This window comes from Bubalus kerabau, chromosome 5 (genome assembly GCF_029407905.1).
Source record: "Bubalus kerabau isolate K-KA32 ecotype Philippines breed swamp buffalo chromosome 5, PCC_UOA_SB_1v2, whole genome shotgun sequence".
Lineage (NCBI taxonomy): Eukaryota > Metazoa > Chordata > Mammalia > Artiodactyla > Bovidae > Bubalus > Bubalus kerabau.
In genome coordinates, this window is record NC_073628.1 from 9,771,774 (window position 1) to 9,795,103 (window position 23,330).

General features: G+C 41.3%; 1 pseudogene; it reads right to left on the reverse strand.

Moving 5' to 3' along the window:
- Window positions 1-5,509: 5,509 nt before the first annotated feature.
- LOC129653615 (solute carrier family 22 member 10-like) lies at window positions 5,510-22,617 on the reverse strand (annotated as a pseudogene).
- Window positions 22,618-23,330: the final 713 nt, after the last annotated feature.

Genomic DNA, 23,330 nt, shown 5'->3' on the forward strand with positions numbered 1-23,330 from the left:
AAAGGATGATAGTCTATGGTGCCCTAGAGTACCATCCGAGCTTACCTGGGCTACTGGGTCAGGTGAGAATTCGTGGTGGGTAGAGGGAGGTCGAATGGCAAAAGGCCTCTGTCCTGGAGTTGGTCAGTCTCGCAGAAAAGAAAGTGTAGAGGAAAGAGGAAGAGAGAGAGACCAATATTCCTCGGGTTACATGGAAAACCAATAAAGCCCTTACACAGGACTTTTACCACTCACAAAGGCACAGGGCGTCCTCTGGAGGAGGTCTTGAAAGCCTGGGCAGGAAAGTGAGCTCAGCAGTCTTCCACGCTCCGAAGAGTTGGCCATGGAGAACGAGAAGGAACCTCAACCTCCCGGGTTTTAGCACCAAAAAATGTAGGGCAAGGGAGTTAGAGAAGGTGAGGTTTGGAAAAAGAACGAGACCAGCACTTTATAGGAACAGATCACCTTTAATGAGGCAAGAAGGGGCAGCAGTCAGATTAGTGAGCTGCTGCACTAACCCAAGAAAAGAGTAAGTATATATAGGCATATATGTGGAACTCTACTGGAGAAGGCGATGGCACCCCACTCCAGTACTCTTGCCTGGAAAATCCCATGGACGGAGGAGCCTGGTAGGCTGCAGTCCATGGGGTCGCAGTCAGACATGACTGAGCGACTTCACTTTCACTGTCCACTTTCATGCATTGGAGAAGGAAATGGCAACCCACTCCAGTGTTCTTGCCTGGAGAATCCCAGGGACAGGGGAGCCTGGTGGCCTGCCGTCTATGGGGTCGCACAGAGTCGGACACGACTGAAGCGACTTAGCAGCAGCAGCAGCAGCAGCTACTGTCTTAAGGGGGCCTGTTCTCCAAGATTGTTTGGAGTAGTTATCTCTTAAACAGCTGGGGCAAGGAACTCTGGAGATCGGCCAGAGGCTGGATGGGCTGGGAGCTGGGCATAGTCAACCTTAATGTCCATTTTTTTTTCCCTCTTGGTGAGAGAGTTCTTTGTTTTGCATAGAATGGTGGGGAGGACCCGAGGGGAGTTTTAACTCCAGGCTCTTTTGAGCCGTGTAACTTTCCTTCAGTTAGTCTCATGTTTACTGACAACAGTGAGCGATCACATTCAGTGACTTGAGTCCAAAGTGCAAAACGGAAAAAAGTTACTTCCAACCACATATCTAAGTGCACAGAGTTGCATAGATGACACATGAAAGTTTCCAGGACCACAGGTGGGATGGGATTGGCTCTTGTTCAGCACCCTCCTCCCCTGCCTGCCCACTTGCAAGCACTTCCCAGTCTCACAGAGACGGACCTTGTGTAGGGAAAGGCCAGTCTATTCAGAATATTTTCTCAGGAAGGAAGTCTATTCAGGGAGCCTGCAGGTGATCCTTGGCCTTAGAGTTGGTGTCCCCAGAGGGTCTCCATGGCAGGATAAGATGTGGGAGCTTGGTTCAAGGACGGCTCTGATGAGTGCCTAAGAAAGAGGGGCTAGGGTTAGGAGGAGCTGCTGGGCCTCCACAAGCTGAAGTGAAGAGCTTTGGAAAGGGTGGACCCACGGCCAGCTTAGTCAGGTCTTGCTGTCAACTGGGGCCTAGGGGGTTCCAGCTTTAGCTTCATGGAGGTGAGAAGGGATAGTGAGACCGGGCTCCTGTAAATCCCACAGCCCCAAAGCCCCTGCCATGGAAAACTACTTCTTCCTTCCTGGCGGGACAAGGAAATTTGCAAATATATACAAATAATGTTCCCCTCTAGAGAAAGTGTTTTTATTTCCTTTCACTATAGAATTTAAAGTTTTTTACATAATATGTTAGAAATACAAAAATTTGCTTCATAAAAGCTCTGGACAGTAGTAATACACATGGATACTAAAGCTAATATTTTGGCTAAATACACCCAACCTTTACTTTTCCCCATAAGAATAGTGTCCTATTCCACACTTTGTTTCATCCTGCTTTCCTAACTTATGATGGGCTTTTTTCCTCTCTTTGATGCATACTGCTATGTTCATCCTTTCTAATGGCAGATGTGGAAGCAGGCTTGCTGGATGGATATATTCCTAATTTCAGAAAATTGAGGTGGTTTCCAGTTTTCCTGTTTTGTTTTGTTTTTTTAATTTTACCAACAGAGTTTATTATCCAGCTTTTCACATTTTGCCAATATGATGGTGAGAAAATAGAATCTATTATGGTTCAAATTTGTACTTCACTTATCATGGGTCAAGTTTAATATCTTTTCCTATTTTAAGGGCCATTTTTATAATCATTTTGTAAATTGTCCTTTCCTGTTTTTATGTAGGATTTCTATTCATGTTCATCTTCCATTTTAAAAACCTCTTTGTTGTCAATCAACTATACTCCAATAAAATTTTTAAATTAAAAACTTTAAATTTTTATCTCTATAATATTTTAAATTATACATGCTAATTGTTAAAAATATGAAAAGAGAAAATTGCAAAGAAATAATCACTTAAAAATCCACCATTAAAAGGCCACCATTACATGTACACAATGCTGTATTTAAAATGGATAACCAACAAGGACCTACTGTATAGCACATGGAATTCTGCTCAATGTTATGTGGCCACCTGGATGGGAGGGGGTTTGGGGGAGAATGGATACATGTATTTGTATGACTGAGTCCCTTGGCTGTTCACCTGAAATGATCACAACACTGTTAATTGGCTATACCCCAATACAAAACAAAAAGTTCCCAAAAAGTCACCATTGTTATCATTTCAATGAATGTATTTCCAAAGAGCATATACTCTTTCGATTTGCCAATGATTTATGATGTCAAAGTATCATATATAAAGCAATATATATATATATACATGTATATAAATTTGTTTTAACTTGGGATTGCATCTGCTACACTGATTTTTGTAAATCTATTTATAATTCACCATATGCCACTCCATACATAACAATCTGCTTGAGTTCAATGCATGAAGATGTCAAAATTAAATATTGCTTTGCTTACTTTGTTTTCTGCTTGATAATTTGAAATATTAATGAAAGAAGGAAAGAAACCTGATCAGTTTAGAAAACTAATGATCAATCTATTCACAGCCTCAAGTATAATCAAATCTGTAATTGCTTATGTTCTTAGTTGATTCTTTGAGTAAATATTTTAACTCCTATTTTGACATATATCTTATGTCCAAATGTTGAATTGTGGTGAGTGTTCTGAAGAAAAAGAAAGTGGGGCAAGTGGGAGGAAAAGTGTTATCTATAACGTCTTTACATGAAGGAATTTGTTAAAATGGTAATATGAAGTCCCAGTGCTGTGTGTGCCAAGTCACTTCAGTCATGTCCGACTCTTCACGACCCTATGGACTGTAGCCTACAAGTTCCTCTGTTCATGTTATTTCCCAGGCAAGAATACTGGAGTGGGTTGCCATGCCCTCCTCCAAGGGATCTTCCCAACCCAGGGATTGAACCGTGTCTCTTCATTTCATTTCAGTTTAGTCGCTCAGTCGTGTCTGACTCTTTGCGACCCTATGAATCACAGCACGCCAGGCCTCCCTGTCCATCACCAACTCCTAGAGTTCACTCAAATTCACATCCATTGAGTCCATGATGCCATCCAGCCATCTCATCCTCTGTCATCCCCTTCTCCTCCTGCCCCCAATCCCTCCCAGCATCAGAGTCTTTTCCAATGAGTCAACTCTTCCCATGAGGTGGCCAAAGTATTGGAGTTTCAGCTTTAGCATCATTCCTTCCAAAGAAATCCCAGGGCTGATCTTCTTCAGAATGGACTGGTTGGATCTCCTTGCAGTCCAAGGGACTCTCAAGAGTCTTCTCCAACACCACAGTTCAAAAGCATCAATTCTTCGGCGGCTCAACTTTCTTCACAGTCCAACTTTCACATCCATACGTGACCACTGGAAAAACCATAGCCTTGACTAGATGGACCTTTGTTGTCAAAGTAATGTCTCTGCTTTTCAATAGGCTATCTAGGTTGGTCATAACTTTCCTTCCAAGGAGTAAGCGTCTTTTAATTTCATGGCTGCAGTCACCATCTGCAGTGATTTTGGAGCCCAAAAAAATAAAGTCTGACACTGTTTCCCCATCTATTTCCCATGAAGTGATGGGACCAGATGCCATGATCTTCGTTTTCTGAATGTTGAGCTGTAAGCCAACTTTTTCACTCTCCTCTTTGACTTTCATCAAGAGGCTTTTTAGTTCCTCTTCACTTTCTGCCATAAGGGTGATGTCATCTGCATATCTGAGGTTATTGATATTTCTCCCGGCAATCTTGATTCCAGCTTGTGCTTCTTCCAGTCCAGCGTTTCTCGTGATGTACTCTGCATAGAAGTTAAATAAGCAGGGTGACAATATATAGCCTTGACATACTCCTTTTCCTATTTATTTGAGTAAATATTTTAGCTCCTATTTTGACATATATCTTACGTCCAAATGTTGAGTTGTGATGAGTGTTCTGAAGAAAAAGAAAGTGAGGCAAGTGGGAGGAAAAGTGGTATCTATAACGTCTTTACATGAAGGAATTCGTTAAAATGGTAATATGAAGTCCCATGCTGTGTGTGCCAAGTTGCTTCAGTCATGTCCGACTCTTCGCGACCCTGTGGACTATAGCCCACCAGGTTCCTCTGTCCATATTATTTCCCAGGCAAGAATAATGGAGCGGGTTGCCACGCCCTCCTCCAGGGGATCTTCCCAACACAGGGATCGAACCGTGGTTCTTACGTCTCTTGAATTGGCAGGCAGTTTCTTTGCCACTAGCGCCACCTGCTGCTGCTGCTAAGTCGCTTCAGTCGTGTACGACTCTGCGACCTCATAGACGGAAGCCCACCAGGCTCCCCCGTCCCTGGGATTCTCCAGGCAAGAACACTGGAGTGGGTTGCCATTTCTGGGAAGCCCCATATTAAGTCCCATTTCATACTAATTCCATCTGAACAAGTTTTCTCCTTGCTTGGCGGAGTAGGGGTTCGGACGTGAGCACTGTTGTCTTCACTCATCCTTGTAAGTTGCTTGGTACTTTAACTGCAGACCACTAGGTCACATTACTGGACTCGCCATGGAAAGTCGTCTCAACCAAAGTTAGTCCCGGTTACCAACTCTGCCTTCTTCTGCTACATAGTTTGATATATTTTCACTTGTTCAGGAGTTTTATACATTTTAATTTTTATTGGGAAAGAGGGGTATTTATTTTGAAGAGTTCATTAATTACTCTGAAAATATTTTCTCAGGTAAAGAGGGTACATAAGAGCACAACAGACATAAAATAATAGGATTTTTTGCATGATTATTCAGGCAATGTTTTCAATTATTCTACTTGTATACATCAACCAGCCACGTCCTAATTACATGACGTTCCTCTATTTCTGAATCGTTTTCCCCGTTAATAATTTATTGGTAAGTTCAAAACTTTTTTAAACTACTGCCTCAAAATATTAGATTGTGCAAGGGTTACATGTTCCCTCAAGTTATGTGTTTATGTGCAAAGTAATGCCATAATTGTAAATGAGATTCATTTTTCTAGTATATTTTCTTGCTAGTTTCTATATATAAAGGAAAACTCCCGTGTTTTTTTTTATCATATTTTTCTTTTCCTTACCAGTCAGCTTATGAAAGCACCTTAAAATTTTGTCACTTTTATGTAGCAATCTTTTTCATTTACTTCCCTTCAGAGTTTTTTGCTGGAAAAGCAAAACAGAAACAACCAATCAACCAACCAATCAGCAAATAAAAACAAGAAAAAAAAATAAGTCTGTGTGCTCTACATGCACAAACTGATCCTCTCACATCATCTTTTTTAGATTCAGTAAAATATATGGGATTGACACTCATGCTGGAAAAGGCTGTGTGGACTCTGTAGACCCAAGAAAACGGTTTAAAGTTGCTGCTCTCACTTGGTCTCTTTAAATCTTTGGCCAATGACACCTTTGCAAAATCAAGAAGTGGAGTGAAAATCTTAAGGGATTTCCCATATGTTATGTATTTAATTGCATCCATCCTAAAATTTCATATATTGAAGTATCTCAGTATTTAACACTCAGAATCTTAGGAAGATTTCCAAATGTGAAACGGGGCTGTTGTCAATATGATTAAGATGAGGTCATACTGGAGTAAGATTGGTTACTTACCCAATAGGACTAGTGTCCTTATGTAAAGGGAACATTAAGACAGGCAGGCGTGCCAGGGAGAACCGTGTGTAGATTGAAATATGCTGCCACAAGCCAAGGGACTATTAATACCAGAAGCCAGGAGAGACCTGGAACAGATCATCCCTAGAGGTTTCAGAGGAAGCATGGCCCTGCCAACAACTTGAGCTCAGAATTCCAGGCTCCAGAATCATGCGATAATAAATGTCTGTTAAGTAACTCAGTTTGTGGCATTTTATTATGGAAGCTCTAGGTGACTAATATACCATTTTTCTTATTTAAAAAGTAAAGTTAAAAAATAAAATAAAATAAAAAGTATCTTTTACCAGTTTCTTATTTTCCCTATCCTCAATATTTTCATTATTTATGGCAGCAAAATTGCCTAATCTTCCAGGCACCAACACAAGATTTATCTCTCTAATATATTTTCAAAGAGAGACGTTAACACTTATGGATCTGAGGACCATGAAACACCATCAAAAATGTGTGTCTCTCGTGAGGGCAGGTAGGATGTTCCCTCACAATAGAGCCAATTATTGTCTCTTCAGCACTAAAGCTACCATTGAGAACAGGGCAGAGGGGATCTCTGCAGTCTAGACTGGACCTCACAGTGGATAGAAATGATATTGCCATTCATGAAGGCAATGGCTCAAGATGGGAGGATCCCAGGCAAGGCGCGGCCTCCCCAGTGATCTGAGGGACCTACTCAGTATGTTGCCTTTCTCACCCACAGATCCAAAACACACAGCCCCTCCCAGGGGGTGATAGAAGGTTACTTACTTATTTTCCACATCCTGGATGGTGTCAAGTAGAGGCATATTTCTGGTTTCAGGTAGAAGAAGGATGAGAAGACCAGCAAGGATAGGACACACTCCATAGATGATCCAGGGCAGAGTGGGTAGATACACCGCTGGAGTCATCTGCAGGGGAGCCCGTGCTGCCCCACACCTACTGGCCATCATATTTAATCCTGAAGCTTTTGCTCTGAAGGGTAAAAGAGAAAAATGCATAATAATTCAGTAAAAAAAAAATCCCATACATGTAATTTATGATCTACTACTTTGACATTATGCATGTTAAGTTTCTTCAGTTGTGTCCGACTCTTTGCAACCCTAGGGGCTGTAGCCTGCCAGGCTTCTCTGTCCATGAGATTCTCCAGGCAAGAATACTGGACTGGGTTGCCATGCCCTCCTCCAGGGGATCTTCCTGACTCAGGGATCAAACTCACATCTTCTGCACTTCTTGCATTGCAGACAGATTCTTTCTGCTGAGCCACCAGGGAAGCCCACTTTGACATTGTAATGGAAGACATAAAACACAGTTATTACATACATGAGTTTGATGAAAGACACTTGTTTTTGAGATTTGTTCTGTGATTCTAGCTTTCTCAAGATCAAAGTGTGTTAAAACCCATTTTCATCATTTTACACAGTATGTTAATGCATTGCAACTACCATGACAAGTGGTCCAAAAGATTAATAAGACAGACACTGAAGTACTGCTTAACACAGTACATGGCACGCAGTCCATTTCTTCAATAAACTTTGGGTAACTGTTGTTAGTATGTTGTTACTATTATGATTACAAATGAATGCTTTCTAGTTAACAGATCTTATCTTGATTGCTATGCTAAGTATGCTATTCTAAGTCACTTCAGTCGTGTCCGACTCTGTGCGATCCCATAGACGGCAGCCCACCAGTCTCCCCTGTCCCTGGGATTCTCCAGGCAAGAACACTGGAGTGGGTTGCCATTTCCTTCTCCAATGCATGAAAGTGAAAAGTGAAAAGTGAAAGTGAAGTCGCTCAGCCGTGTCCGACTCTCAATGGCCCCATGGACCGCAGCCTAGCAGGCTCCTCTGTCCACGGGATTTTCCAGGCAAGGGTACTGGAGTGGGGTGCCATCGCCTTCTCCCTTATCTTGATTACTCCTGATCAATTACCTGGGAAAGTCCTATTTGGGGCCCTGGCAGAGCATCCACAAAGTATTTTACCTGTGGAGAGTGGGTATGAGTTCAGAGTTATGGACAGAATTACTGGAGACAGCAGCAGCAACACAGCCCATTCCCACGCTTGCCAAAGTCAAACGTAGAGTCTGCATTTCTGGAGAAACAAAGAGCAGGGAGACTAAGAAATCTGCATTGAAGGAATCAGCATCCACCAAATTTAGTCAGGAAAAAAAAAACAGCCTTATAAGTTAATTGCATTTTTGAAATATATTATAGAAAACTGTACAATGGCAGGGAGCATAGAACAGCTAACAATGTGAGAAATGTAACATTATCAACATAGGTGGTTAAAAGTACATGAAACTATCTGAATTAATTATAGCAACTCTCTGTGCATAGCTGAGATTTGCCAAAGAATCAGAAGAAAAGGTGAGTCTGGTGGAAATTTGCTTTTACTTATTCTGTCCAGTGCTCGCTATATCCTTATTGTAGAAGGTAGAACTGTCATGTGGATGATTGCTGAATCTAAGACTGAGCTCTAACCTGGAAGACCTTCCAATTCAAGTGCAGGATTTCCTGGTTTTCCTGGAATTAGGAGGTCTTAGCAGTGTGGGATTTTCATTGAAAAAAAAAGGGGGGGCTGGGGGGGAGTTCCAGGTAAACCTAAAAGACTCAGTCAACCTAGAGCAGATGCAGCATTGACATGGGGTAAGTATGGCACCAGGGAGTAATAAAACAGGACTGCTGTTAGTGGACAGGCTGAAAAGAAGCCATATCTACACCAATGTTAAACACGAGGAATCAAGAATGGAAACTTCTATTTTGGGGAGGATCAAATTGTCAGAATTTGGGAACAAATGAAAAAATGTTCAGGGAATCTGTATTCTACACACTATGAAAGGAAATCTAATTATAGCATTGTATATTGGACAGAACTCTCTTGTAAGAAAGTAATCAGGCATTACTAATGATATTCTGAAGAGCAAAGTCCACTCATCTCTAAGGCTGTGAAGCACATTCCTGCATTGTGCAATGTGAATCATTGTGCCCACTAAGGTTCTCCTAATTGTTACATAGGCTTCCCTGGTGGCTCAACGGTAAGGAATCCACCTGTGATGCAGGAGACTTGAGTTCAATCCCTGAGTCAGGAAGATCCCCTAGAGAAGGAAATGGCAACCCCCTCCAGTATTCTTGCTTGGGAAATCCCACCGGCAGAGGGGCCTGGAGGGCTACAGTCCAAGGGTTTGCAAACTGTCAGACATGACTTAGCAACTAAACAACCACAAATCGTTACATAGCATCATTTTGTTAACTTATAAAGTAATCTAACAGGAAATGGACAAGAATTTTAATCTTAAATCCTAGTTCCAACTGTACAGACATTCACTTTTTTTTAAAGAGGAATTCTTTTCATTACCTGGGAGACTCTTATAAGCAAGAGCTGAAGTCATGATGACTTAACATCACACTCACACGTGGAACATAGAGGTGAGGAACTAGACCAGTCATCAAAGTTGGTAATGAAGAGCCCTGACAGGGGAGTGACCATTCTATGTCCTCACCTGGGATATAATTGCAAGGTCTCACCCCTCCATGCTTGTTTTTAAAAGTGAGAGTGGGCAATGTCCTATGTCACTTCAGTCACGTTCGACTTTTTGCAATGCTATGGACTGTAGCCCACCAGGTTCCTCATTTCAGGAGGATTCTCCAGGCAAGAATACTGGAGTGGGTTGGCATGCTCTCCTCCAGGGGATCTTCCCAAACGAGGGATCGAACCTGCATCTCCTATGTCTCCCACACTAACAGGTGGGGTTTTTGGGGTGTTTTTGTTTTGTTTTGTTTTTACCACTAACGCCACCTGGGAAGTCCCAAATGGGTGAAGCGCAGGTGAACAAATGCTCTCCTAGAGGAACTGTTCAGAATAAATGGTGTCGGTTTCCAGATACTTCCAAAATGTGAGGAAGGTGAAGATATGCCAAAGCTACCCTTACGGACCTTTGGCTCTTTGTCCCAACAACCTAGTAGCAGGACTTCTAATGTTTGTTGGAATACTTAGTAAGCCATTATTGGGACTTCTCTTTATTCCTAGCTTTGGATAAGTAGAGCTAATGCAATCCTTAAAGGACATGAAAAAGACACTTCCCTTTCCCCAAATTCCAGTATTCTCTCACCTTGGGGCACAAACATGTTGGCCAAAATGGAAAGTCCCACAAGGAACATGAGAAGCATCTGGGTTAGTCGACAGCCCATGTAATTCAGTACTAGGAGCGCAAGACATCGAACTGAGATAGTGAGAGCTTCAAAGATTACCTGGAACAGGAATATATTGCTCCCAAAGTGCTGTAGATTCATAAAGATGCCAAAATAGGGTACTGTGTTTGCAAATCTGTAATGAACAAAAGAGGAGAAACACAAGCCATAAGATTAGAGCCCAGTGCTGCAGTTGATGATTATGTTGACCCAGGCAGCCAATGGTCAAGGTTGAAAAAAAAGACACAGTCTGATTTGTATAATACCTCCTTTTAAGGTCATAATTTTAAAGTTAACATAAATAATTACATGACAATATATAAGTGGTAAAAGAATCCGCTAGGCAATGCAGAAGACACAAGATACATGGGTTCAAGCCCTGGGTTGGAAAGATCCCCTAGAGGAGGAAATGGCAACCCATTCCAGTACTCTTGCCTGTGAAATCCCATGGACAGAGGAGCCTGGTGGGCTACAGTTCATGGGGTCTCAAAAGAGTCTGATATTCCATTATAGGTTAAATACAGGTTATTGAGTAGAGTTCCTTGTGCTATACAGTAGGTCATTGTTGATTATCTATGTTATATGTTGCAGTGTGTATGTGTTAATCTCAAACTCCTAATTTACCCTTCCCCATACCTTTCCCCTTTGATAACCATACATTTGTTTTCTATGCTTATGAGTCTATTTTTTGTTTTGTAAATGAGTTCATATGTATCAGTTTTTTAGATTTATCAAATAAGTGACATCATGATGCTTGTCTTTGACTTACTTTACTTAGTGTGGTAATCTCTAGGTCCATCCATGTTGCTACAAATATGTACACACACATACCACATCATCTCTATCCATTTGTCGATGGACACTTAGGTTGCTTCCATGTCTTAATTATTATAAGTAGTGCTGCCATGAACTTTGGGATGCATGTATCTTTAGAGCTTTGTTTGGATACATGCCCAGGAGTGAGATTGCTAGATCCTATGGTAACTCTACCTTCAGTTTTTTAAGTAGCCTCCATACTGTTCTCTATAGTGTCTGCACCAATTTATAATCCCATCAACAGTGTAGAAGTTTTCCCTTTTCTCCACACCCTCTCCAGCATTTATTATTTGTAGACTTTTTGATGATGAACATTATGGCTTGTGTGAGGCAATACCTCATTGTAGCTTTGGTTTGCATTTCTCTAATAATTAGCAAAGTTGGGCATCTTTTAATGTGGCTGTTGGCTATCTAAGTGTCTTCTTTGGAAAACTGTATATTTAAATCTTTTGCTCATTTTTCAATTGGATTGTTTGGTTTTTTATATTAAGATGTAAGAGTTATTTGTATATTTTGAAAATTAATCCCCTGTTGTTATATCATTTGCAAATATTTTCTTCTATTCTGTAGGCTGTCTTTCATTTTATTTATAGTTTCCTTTGCAATACAAAACTTGTAAGTTTAATCACATCCCATTTGTCTATTGTTCTAACTCTTCATTTTATTATGAGTTCCAGGTGAGTCTTTCATAATCCTTCAACTACCTCCAAAAATAGCAATTACTTGGTGTGTTTTCTTTACCTTTTATCCCCAAATCAGTGCCTCCCTCTCACAACAGTGCTATAACCTTTGAAATAAACAGATTTATGTCCCCTCTCTTTGAATGTCATCATGTGCTGTTTGAAGCCCACCTCGCAAATGACAGGAGACAGATCCTTCTACGCAGGTTGGGTGTACGGAACAAGTCAAACACAGTTGTTTTGGTCTGTGCTGCCTCAAGCTGCTCCTGCATGGTTGCTCTCAAACCCTTTAGCAACAACAAACACGAATCACTTGCCAATATAGTGCCAGGTACTGTGATGAGCATTGGCAACCAATAGGTTAGAAGAGATATGCTCCCTTTCTTTGTAGTGTAGCATATTGCGTATGTGATCACGGGTGTGAATGTGATATGAAGGAGGATGTAGGGAGTTAAGGGAGACTCCAGGAAATTAATGAACATTGAAATTTTGAATTTGAACAATGAAAATTTGAAAATGAGGCCATGGAGGAGGGCAGGGCATCCACTATAGTACACAGCCTACAGGAAGTGAACTAAAGGAATTAGTTGCACAGTGGGCAAAGCTTCTCTTCATGAGATGGCCATGAAAGGCCAGGGAACTGAGCTTGCATTCTCAACTAGCCGCCCTTGTTAGAAAAGGGTTTGTGTATCTCAATAAGGAGAAGGCAAGTATCAGTTTATTCCTTCCCTCCAACCCAATAACCACCTCCTCTTCCCTGCTCACCTCCATGTTCAGGGTTGCTTCAGCATTCTTCATTCCATTTCTGTGTGCAACTATTCGAAGTCCCTTTAAGCCCTCATCTGGTTTATTGGTGATAATCAGCCACCGAGCAGATTCCACCAGCCACCTGATGAAAGGTGAGTACACAAGTGCAGTCAGGTCTCTCTTGTTGTATGTCATATGATTATTGACAACAGATGCATTTTGCCTTCCATCCAAAATCCACCACTTCACTTGTTGGGGGTTAGGAATAGAAATTCCAGATCTATTTCACAAATATAAGGAGGATATGAGAGTGACTGCAGTGCGCTTGAAAGTTGTAGTACTAGTAAGGGACACAGACTTGGAGTTAAATTGCCTCTGCTTACTCATCAGGAGAATTTACAGAAAACTTACAAAGTTTAAGTTTATCCCTGGTATGCATAATTTCCTTCCAAACCCTGGCATGGGATCTAGCAACTTTGTGCACATAGTATATATTTACAGTATACATTCTTTTTGAAAAGAAGCCCCAAATATATCAGCGTAAAGCCTAACAGTGATTGCAGGTACTCCTGCCACTACCAGCTATGTTGATAACTAATAACCCAATTACTAATACCAATTAATAACTACTTCTTTATATCTGCCTCAGTTTTCTCATCAATAAAATGGAACAGCACTGTCAGCTTCCTTGTAGGGTTGTTTTGAATATGGAATAACACAACGAATGAGTCTGTATAGCACATGGAACTCTGCTCAACGTTATGTGACAGCCTGGATGGGAGGGGAGTTTGGGAGAAAATTGATATGTATGGCTGAGTTCCTTCACTGTTCACCTAAAACTATCACAACATTGTTTGTTAATTTGCTATTCCTCAATACAAACTAAAAAGTTTAAAAATAGTAAATAAATAAAATTGCATCATTAAAAAAAAAAAATGAGTCTGACATGGATCACATTCCCTTTCTCCCTGAACTCATATCTCTATATAAAATCTGTAGTCATCTCTCTGTGATCTCCTAAATTTAATTCTCCCTAGACTGATTTTAAGTGTGGGGGCCCAGTTATCCATAAATAAATGTTTGCTAAAATTATTTAAGGGACTGGTGAACACATGATGTAAATCACCCAACCTGCATGCCAATTATTAGTACTGGAGAAAGAACATGGCTATTTTGTCAGATTATTCTATGAATAAAGTTGTTGCGTCTTCCCTTTATTCAATTCACCTACAACAATGAAAATCATGGAAAATTTTACCATAACCTGGTTCATTCCAAAACCAAAAAGAAAGAATTAAAGTTACTTCTTTTCAAAATATTTGAGTCTATATTTTATATTAACAAAAATCATGTCAGAATAACCCTCCAACCACTATACTAAGTAAGACTATGAAGAAAGATGGCAGAGAATACCTAGAACTCCCAGGAGAATGGTCACTGTTAGTCAATGTTCTGTTTCACAAATTGCACAGAGTAACAGATGATAGACAAGGGTTTTTAAGTTCAAACAATAAAAAAGGGTCTAAGGAATTAAAAAATGAATATATTCAGATACAATATGCATTTTCATCCCAGGTTCCCATAAGAGAGTGAGAGAGAAGGCTCATACCTTGAGGAGAGAAAGAAGACAAAGAAAGGTACAGACACCACCAGCTGCAGGGTGCGCCACTCTCGAAAGACAAAAGCCAGTCCTCCCAGCATCATCTGTCCAATACTAAGGGCACAGGCTATCAGTGTTATTACCGTGGCTTTTGACTGGGCCCTTGCCCACTCTACAACTGAAAGAAAATCCAATTGGGATATTATTGTCAGTAAGTGTGAAATTTCAAGGCCAATTTCCAGACTTAGAAAATGGAAAAGACTAAAACTGTCGACTTACTGAGCATACTGTTATTTGACACAATGGCCACAGCAGAACAGCCTGACCAGAAGCGTAGCAAGCAGTAAATGAGGAAGGTGGGAGCAAAGGCTGCACAGGTCCCAGAGATGGCTAGCTAGAGCAAACAGCACCTGAGAATCAGTTTGCGCCCAAACCTAAGAAACAGAGAGGCAGATTAGACTGTGAGAGCAATAGCAACCTGCGGCAAAAAACAAAGCCTACTCTGAAATTTAGAGAATTTTTTTTAATGTTCATAATGGTTTTGCCCTTTTTTATGATTTGGTTTTTTATTTTACTAATTTTTTACATTGTTTATTGGGAGATCATTGCTTTACAATATTGTCCTGGTTTCTGCCATATATCAGCATGAATCAGCCACAGGTATACATATGTCCCCTCCCTCTTGAACCTCCCTCCCATCTCCCACCCCATCCCACCCCTCTAGGTTGTCACAGAGCACTGGGTTGAGCTCCCTGTGTCACACAGCAAATTCCCACTGGTTCTCTATTTTACATATGGTAATATGTATGTTTTCAGGCTACTCTCTCAATTTGTCCCACCCGTTCCTTCCTTCACTGTGTCCACAGTCCATTCTCTATTGCTGTCTCCATTGCTACCCTGCAAATAGGTTCATCAGTACTGTCTTTCTAGATTTCAAGTGATTCTTTGTACCCGAAAGCTTGAAAACTCAGAAGCTAAATCAACAGTGGAGATCTCCTCAAAGTAGTATTCCTTGTCTGCAATATACACTAAGAATACCAAAACTTTATCCTCTAATCACTTGGACTTTGACACCAAGTGATATTTCATATAAAAGAAATTACAGTGTTGGAAACTGTAATATACTATAAGCTTCCATTGTACTAACATATGTATTTAGCATGGTAGAGAGTCTGTACAGCATCCAGAACACAAGAGAGCTAAAAGTGTACTTGGGTCTCTAGGACCAGACAGGCAAGGTTAAACTGATGCAGAAGATCAGTGGATCAATACTCAAAGTTGTTGAAGGTTTATTTAAGGGTCAGTCTTTGTTGAATCTGAGTTTATAAGCCTCAAGCAATGTGCTTTATCTAGAACAGAATATGAAGTGAAAGTGTTAGTCACTCAGTTGTGTTAGACTCTTTGCGACCCCATAGACTGAAGCCCATGAGGTTCCTCTGGTCATGGAATTCTCCAGGCAGGAATACTGAAGTGGGTAGCCATTCCCTTCTCCAGGGGAAAGCAGAATATAAGACCACCATAACCCTGGGAAAAGATCTGGATGATGCAGTAAAAGGATATGGAGTTTACCTTCCCCCATTAACACATCAAATACATCTACAGGACTTCCTTGGTGGTGCAGTGGATAAGAATCCACCTGCCGGTGCAGGGGGAAAACGGTTCGATCCCTACCTAGTCCGGGAAGATTCCACATGCCATGGAGCAACTAAGCTCATGCACCGTAGCTACTGAAGCCCATGGGCCTAGAGCCTGTGCTCTGCAACAAGGGAAGTCACTGCGATGAGAAGCCCGAGCACCACAATAAAGAGTAGTCCCCGCTTGCCGCAACTAGAGAAAGCCCTCATGCAGCAACGAAGACACAACCCAGCCAAAAAAAATTTTTTAATTAAAAAAAAATCTATATATGGAAAAATTCTCACTCAAACTAACTGGAACCTGGCAGAATGACTTACGTAAACCAAGGATGTAAGATACACATGTAATCAGATAGGAAGGAAAGAAACACAATCAGGTCCAGACTTGCACTCCTGGGAGAGGACTCAGAGGAAAAGTGAGATGACATAGGAGGACACCTACCCTGGGGACTGAGCAGGTCAGGCCACAGATTGGGAGTCCCAGTCCTGGGGCATATGTGAAGGAAACAGTACCCCATGGCTGGTAGGAGGGCTTGTTGTTCAGTCTGTCAATCATGTCCGACTCTTTGTGACCCGTGGACTGCAGCTTGTCAGGTTTCCCTGTCCGTCGCTATCTCCCAGAGTTTGCTCAAACTCATGCCCATTGAGTTGGTAATGTCATCCAGCCATCTCATCCTCTGCTATCCCCTTCTCCTCCTGCCCCCAATCCCTCCCAGCATCAGAGTCTTTTCCAATGAGTCAACTCTTCGCATCAGGTGGCCAAAGTATTGGAGTTTCGGCTTCAGCATCAGTCCTTCCAATGAACACCCAGGACTGATCTCCTAATTTAGGATGGACTTGTTGGATCTCCTTGCAGCCCAAGAGACTCTCAAGAGTCTTCTCCAACACCGCAGTTCTTTCTTCGCAGTCCAACTCTCACATCCATACATGACCCCTGGAAAAACCATAGCCTTGACTAGACGGACCTTTTTTGGCAAAGTAATGTCTCTGCTTTTTAACACGCTATCTGGGTTGGTCATAACTTTCCTTCCAAGGAGTAAGCGTCTTTTAATTTCATGGCTGCAATCACCATCTGCAGTGATTTTGTCTGACAAAATAGTCTGACACTGTTTCCACAGTCATATCCAACTCTTTGCAACACCATGGACTGTAGCCCACCAGGCTCCTCTGTCCATGGAATTTCCCAGGTAAAAATTTTTCCCAGAAGTGGGTTGCCATTTCCTGCTCCAGGGGATCTTCTCAACTCAGGGACTGAACCCGCCTCTCCTGCGCCTCCTGCATTGGCAGGTGGATTCTTTACTGCTGAGCCATCTTGGAGGCCCTTAAAACAAGTAGATAAAGTCATACATTAATTTGGCCACCTGATGCAAAGAGCTGACTTATTGGAAAAGACCCTGATGCTGGGAAAGATTGAGGACAGGAGGACAAGGGGATGACAGAGGATGAGATGGTTGGATGGCATCACTGACTCAATGGACATGAGTTTGAGCAACCTCTGGGAGTTGGTGATGGACAGGGAAGCCTGGTGTGCTGCAGTCCATGGGATTGCAAAGAGTCAGACATGACTGAGCGACTGAACAACAACAATAAATTTAACCAAGGAGATGGTATAGATCTGGACACTCAAAACAAGACTTTGATGAAAGAACTTGAAGAAGATACAAATAAATGGAAAAATAACCCATATTCATGGACTGGAAAATTAGTATTGTCAAAATGCACATACTACGCAAAGTCACCTATAGATTGGTTGGTAGTTGTTTAGTCGCTAAGTTGTGTCTTATTCTTGCAACCCCACCGACCGTAGCCCTCTAAGCTCCTCTGTCCATGGGATTCTCCAGGCAAGAATACTGGAGTGGATTGCCATTTTCTTCTCTAGGATTCCAATTCAGGAGTCAAAACTGGGTCTCCTGCACTGCAGGTAGATTCTTTACCAACTGAGCTACAAGGGAAGCCCCATCTACAATTATGCCATCCTTATTAAATTTCCAATGACATTTTTCACAGAAATAGAAAAAAACTATCCTAAAATCTATATGAAATCACAAATGACCCCCAAAAGCAAAGTCAATCCTGACAAAGAACCAATGTAGAAACATCCTGCTTTCTGATTTCAAACTATACTACAAAACAATAGGGATCAAAATGGTATGGTACTGACATTAAGAAAGATACATAAACCAACAGAAAGAACCAAGATTCAAGAAATTAACCCTTGATACATATTATTTGATTAAAAAAAAACAATAATATTAAAGAGGGGACAATTAAAGTTTTCAATAATAATGTTGGGAAAATGAAATGATAACATGCAGGAGTATGAATTTGCACTCTACTGACAATATTCAAAAAAAATTCACTCAAAATGGGTTAAAGACTTAAACATTAGCCCTGAAACACTAAAAATCCTAGGAAAAAACTCCCTGACATCAGTCTTAACAATGACTTTTTTATATAATAGCTACCCAAACAGGCATGAAGGTATATCTAATTGTGGTTTTGACTTGTAGTTCCTTAATAATTAGTGCAATTAAGCACATTTTCATATTCCTGTTAACAATTTCCATGTCTTCTATGGAGGAATACCTATTGAATTCCTTTGCCATTTTTGAGTAGGTTATTTGTGAGTTTTTTCTATCAGTTGCATCAGTCCCCTGTATGTTTTGGATATTAAATCTATCAGATATGAGGCTAGCAAATATTTTTCCCATTCTGTAGGTTTCCATTTCTTTTTGTTGATCATTTGCTTTGCTATGAAGAAGTATTCTGGACATTGACCTTGGCCACAAAAGCACAGTCAATGAAAGTAAAATAAAGAATTGGGGATTATGTCGATCTATAATGCTTCTTCTTAGCTATAAGAAGCTTTTTGCCTATGTTTAGTTCAAAATCTTTAGGTTAGTTATAAATCCCCCTTTTCTTCACCAAATTTTCTATTCTCGACATCTGTCATAATCCCATTTCCTCACAGAAACTGAAAAAACCCTATTACCCTATGTGCATCTAAAACTGATCAATTAGCATTTTATCACGAATCATTGTAAAGTGTTCAGTCATAAGACTGGTCAACATGAACACTCTGATATAGTTTACAAATTACATTCAGGGTGATACATTCAGCATTCACAATTTTCACTGGAAGGTTAAATATGTTAGGCTTATAGGTAGGGGATAAAGGTTACTTAGAGTCTCCCATTCCACCTATGAAAGACTTGAGTATCTGGCTGCAGTGGTTGTCTCTTACTTCAGGATGGACAGTGCCAGGCACAGGATTAGCCAAAACACTCATACCAGAAATTATGACACTTGAGGTCTATAGATTAATTTCCTTATGATTTCAAATATTACCTCTAAAGAGCCTTTTCATGAGATCAAATGGCCAAATTATAACCACAATTATTTCTTAATGCAATTCAGGGCCACTTCACTAAGCACCCAGGTTTTCTAGAAATGCCTTCTAATTACAGTGAGACACGTGAGGCATGCAAGGCACAACTTTCCAGGTGGCACCTGGGAACCTGCCTGCCAGTGCAGGAGACTTAAGAGACACCACTTCGATCCCTGGGTTGGGAAAATCCCCTAGAGGAGAAAATGGCAAACCCACTTCAGTATTCTTGCCTGGAGAATCCCATGGGCAGAGGAGCCTGGTGGGCTACAGTCCACAGGGTCACACAGAGTCAGACACGACTGAAGCAACTTAGCACACACACATGCATGTGAGGCACAACAATCAAGGTGGGAACCCACAAGATTTTGGCTCACTGATTCCAGTGGGAACTTAACACAGAAGCCACGGCAAAGGCTGGCAATGCTGTTCTCTATATCTGTGTCTTGAAATAGGCTGAAACTCCTGTCTTGAAGCAACTTCCTCTTGCTTCTGATAAGTAACTCTTCCTCATATTTATAGATGAAGTATTATGATACCTCCCCTCTAAACACTGTTCTGAAATATCCTCCAGATCTTGTGGAGATGACATTTCTGTGTCCAATACACAGAGCTCTGTGGCAACAAAATGACATCATCACAATGAGCTTATTCTAAACTTCCATCTACAGCTCCCTGGGAACCAAGGCAACCCAGCACAGTGTAAATTGGATATGCGAGGAATTCATAAAGATTTCTTTATGAAGCAGTCATAAACTGTGGGCAGCAGTGATCTGGAGAAACTCACCTGTCTGAGAGATGGCCATATATGAAGCTTCCCAGCAGCATTCCAGCCATGAATAGGGATTGAACCATTGATTTCTGTGACTGATGATCACATACTAGGTCCCACTGGAAGAGAAGGAAATCAGCCCAGAGGAGCTTCACATGCTTGCATGCTCAGTCATGAACTGAGCAACCCCATGGACTGTAGCCAGCCAGGCTCCTCTGGGGGAATTTTCCAGGCAAGAATACTGGAGTGGGTTAGCCATTTCCTACTCAAGGGGATCTCCCTGACCCAGGGATTGAACTTGCATCTCTTGTATCTTCTGCATTGGTAGGCAGATTCTTTACCACTGCACCACCTGGGAAGCCCTGAGGTGTTCCACAGAATCTTATAATCCCTCAATAATCAACACTCTGATAGCCCTCAGTGAACACACTCTCTGGTTTCCTTTACCACATTTACTCATCTGTATCATTCAAGTCACTTAAGCATGGTTTTCTCTGGAAATCTTCAACTAAATCTTCTAGATTACATCAAGATCAATCTTTCTATTCACCTAGCACAGCATACGTCAGTGGTTCTCAAACCTTGCCACACATTGTAAACACTGGGGTTGGGGGGGCGGTTTGCCACCAGGGTTTTGGCAACTGGTGCCAAAATTCATGGAGAAGGCAATGGCACCCCACTCCAGTACTCTTGCCTGGAAAATCCCATGGATGGAGGAGCCTGGTAGGCTCCAGTCCATGGGGTCGCTAAGAGTCGGGCACGACTGAGTGACTTCACTTTCACTTTCATGCATTGGAGAAGGAAATGGCAACCTACTCCAGTATTCTTGCCTGGAGAATTCCGGGGACAGAGGAGCCTAGTGGGCTGCGGTCTATGGGGTCGCACAGAGTCGGACACGACTGAAGTGACTTAGCAGTAGCAGCAGCAGCCAAAATTCATACTGATGCCTGAATTTTACACTTAGAGTGAAATACACTCTGATTTGTTTCCCTGACAAGTAGCCCAAGTATTTTTTTAATTAATGCAAATATTTCCAATTTGCAACTAGGCTGAGAACAAGTGACTAAGAATAATTTTTCACACATTGTCTGATCAACTATCTTCACACTTGGTTTAAAGTTTTTCAGTACTAAAATTCATGCCTAGTTGGTTGATTTCACTGGTGTCCATTGAAATGTAAGTGCTTGGCAGTTAAAAAGATAATCACCATTTGCTGAAAGATTGAAGGAGAGTTACTATCTACTCAGTAACTGAAGATTTGAGCCATGCTTATGAGAGGGTAACAGGCAGGAAGGCCAGGGGTCTCCAAACAGAGGAAATAGGCTTCAAGTGTCATTTTTTTTTTTTTTAATCTCTCTCTTAAGCGGCAGGAGGAAACAAACTAGTGATATATTTTTTCCCCTTCTCCATACAAATTTAAAAAGAGGTTTCTCTTAAAATACTGTGTTGCCATAATGACACCTGGTTCCACCTGAACTTAACTTTTCTCAAATCTTGAGCTAACCAATACATTTTTCTTATAGAAATGTCTGTCTTAAGCTATGTTAATGTACTATGCATTTACCCTGGACTCTATCTTCCAGTCGGTTCCACCTAAAAGCTCAGATTTAGGCTCAGAATCAACTTGACAAACCAGTATGTTATAATCAAACCCATGTTATATTCAGACATTGTTCTCCTAGTCTATGTAAATGAAACTTTTTGTATAATCTAATCTGCCTTTCTCCAAGATTCAAGTCAATCATTTTATGGCCCAGGATGACTCACCTGGTGCCAAGATTATCTCAAAATGCATCTTGTGGGTGAGGGGCCTAGTGCTATTCTCTGAGTTTTGAGACATTTTCTTTCTTTCATTAACAGACTGCTAGTAACTATATAACATCCAGCTAAAGACTAGCAGGGGGGTACTCTTTCTGCCCCCTTCTGATGTCTATGTCAGAAGCTTTCTCTATCCCTTTTATACTTTAATAAAACTCTATTACACAAAAGCTCTGAGTGATAAAGCCTCGTCTCTGGCCCTGGATTGAATTCTTCTCTGGAAGCCAAGAACTCCGGGGTCTTTCGTGGCTCAGCAACAACCTCTCACTTATTTTATGTTTTTCTAAACACCCAGACATTTTTTCTAAAACACCCAGGGTAGACTGCGGGAGTTGGTGATGGACAGGGAGGCCTGACATGCTGCAGTTCATGGGGTCGCAAAGAGTCGGACACGACTGAGTAACTGAACTGAACTGGCTGAAACACCCAGAACATATGCTGACAAGAGGCAAATGGGGCCTTTACCTCAGTCATGATGGTGAAGAAAAACAAACTGTGGTCAAACACCCAGCCGTCCACACAGGGCTCCGTGTCCAGGTCAGTCATGTTGGGGAAGGTCCCATTCAGGTGAAGGAGCTGCCACTGGGGATGGAGGAAGCGACGACATTTCTCTGGCTTGAAGTTTGAATCCAGTGGGATGGAGATTCTCAGCAGGACATCAGGGCTGAGGATCCCAGTGTCATTATCAGAGACAGTGGCATTATCAAGAATGTGGACCCAGCAGTGATGACCAGGAATGGCTGCAGTGAAGTTCTCCAGCAGTGAGTGACAGACTACTATCATGTAAAAAGGAAAAGTTAAAGCCATCTGAAGTATCTGGAATTTCCCCAGGCCACCAACTTTATCTAGAAGCTCCTCAAAGGCCATTCTGAACAGGTAATCCTCAAGACAATGCACAATGACTTTAAGAATATAAGTTCAATGGAAGAAAAAATTTCCTTTCATAAATCACACTAGCCTATATAATATCACAACAGTTTCTCATAAATGGCTACCATCCCCTCACTACTGCAATAGAGAAGTAGAGACAGTTTCCCCAGTCCTTCTCAAATCACGAGGCATTATTTTTTTTAGTAAAGTCATAGAGAAAATAATTTACCAAAAATACTTCCAACTGTTGCCAGTGAACTCTGTTTAAAGGTTTACTCTTTGAACATGATTATACTCACTCTGTAAAGCCAGCATTGGACTTTGGCATGTACATGGTATCTAAATAATGTAAAAAAAAAAAAAAAAAAAAAAACCCTGCTACACAGCTTTCAATCATTTCCAGAAGATGGAATTTGAGAGACACAGAAGTGAACTGCTCTAACACATACCATACAAACTCTCCAGCAACACAGGAACACAGCCCTGACCTCCAATATACAGGCTGCCCAAGTTACTACAAAACCATAGACATCTCATAACTTGTTACTAGACAATTCATTGCACTCCAGAGAGAAGAAATTCAGCTCCACCCACCAGAACACTGACACAAGCTTCCCTAACCAAGAAACCTTGACAAGCCACCTGTACAACCTCACCCACAGTGATGAACTCCACAATAAAGAGAACTCCACAAACTGCCAGAATACAGA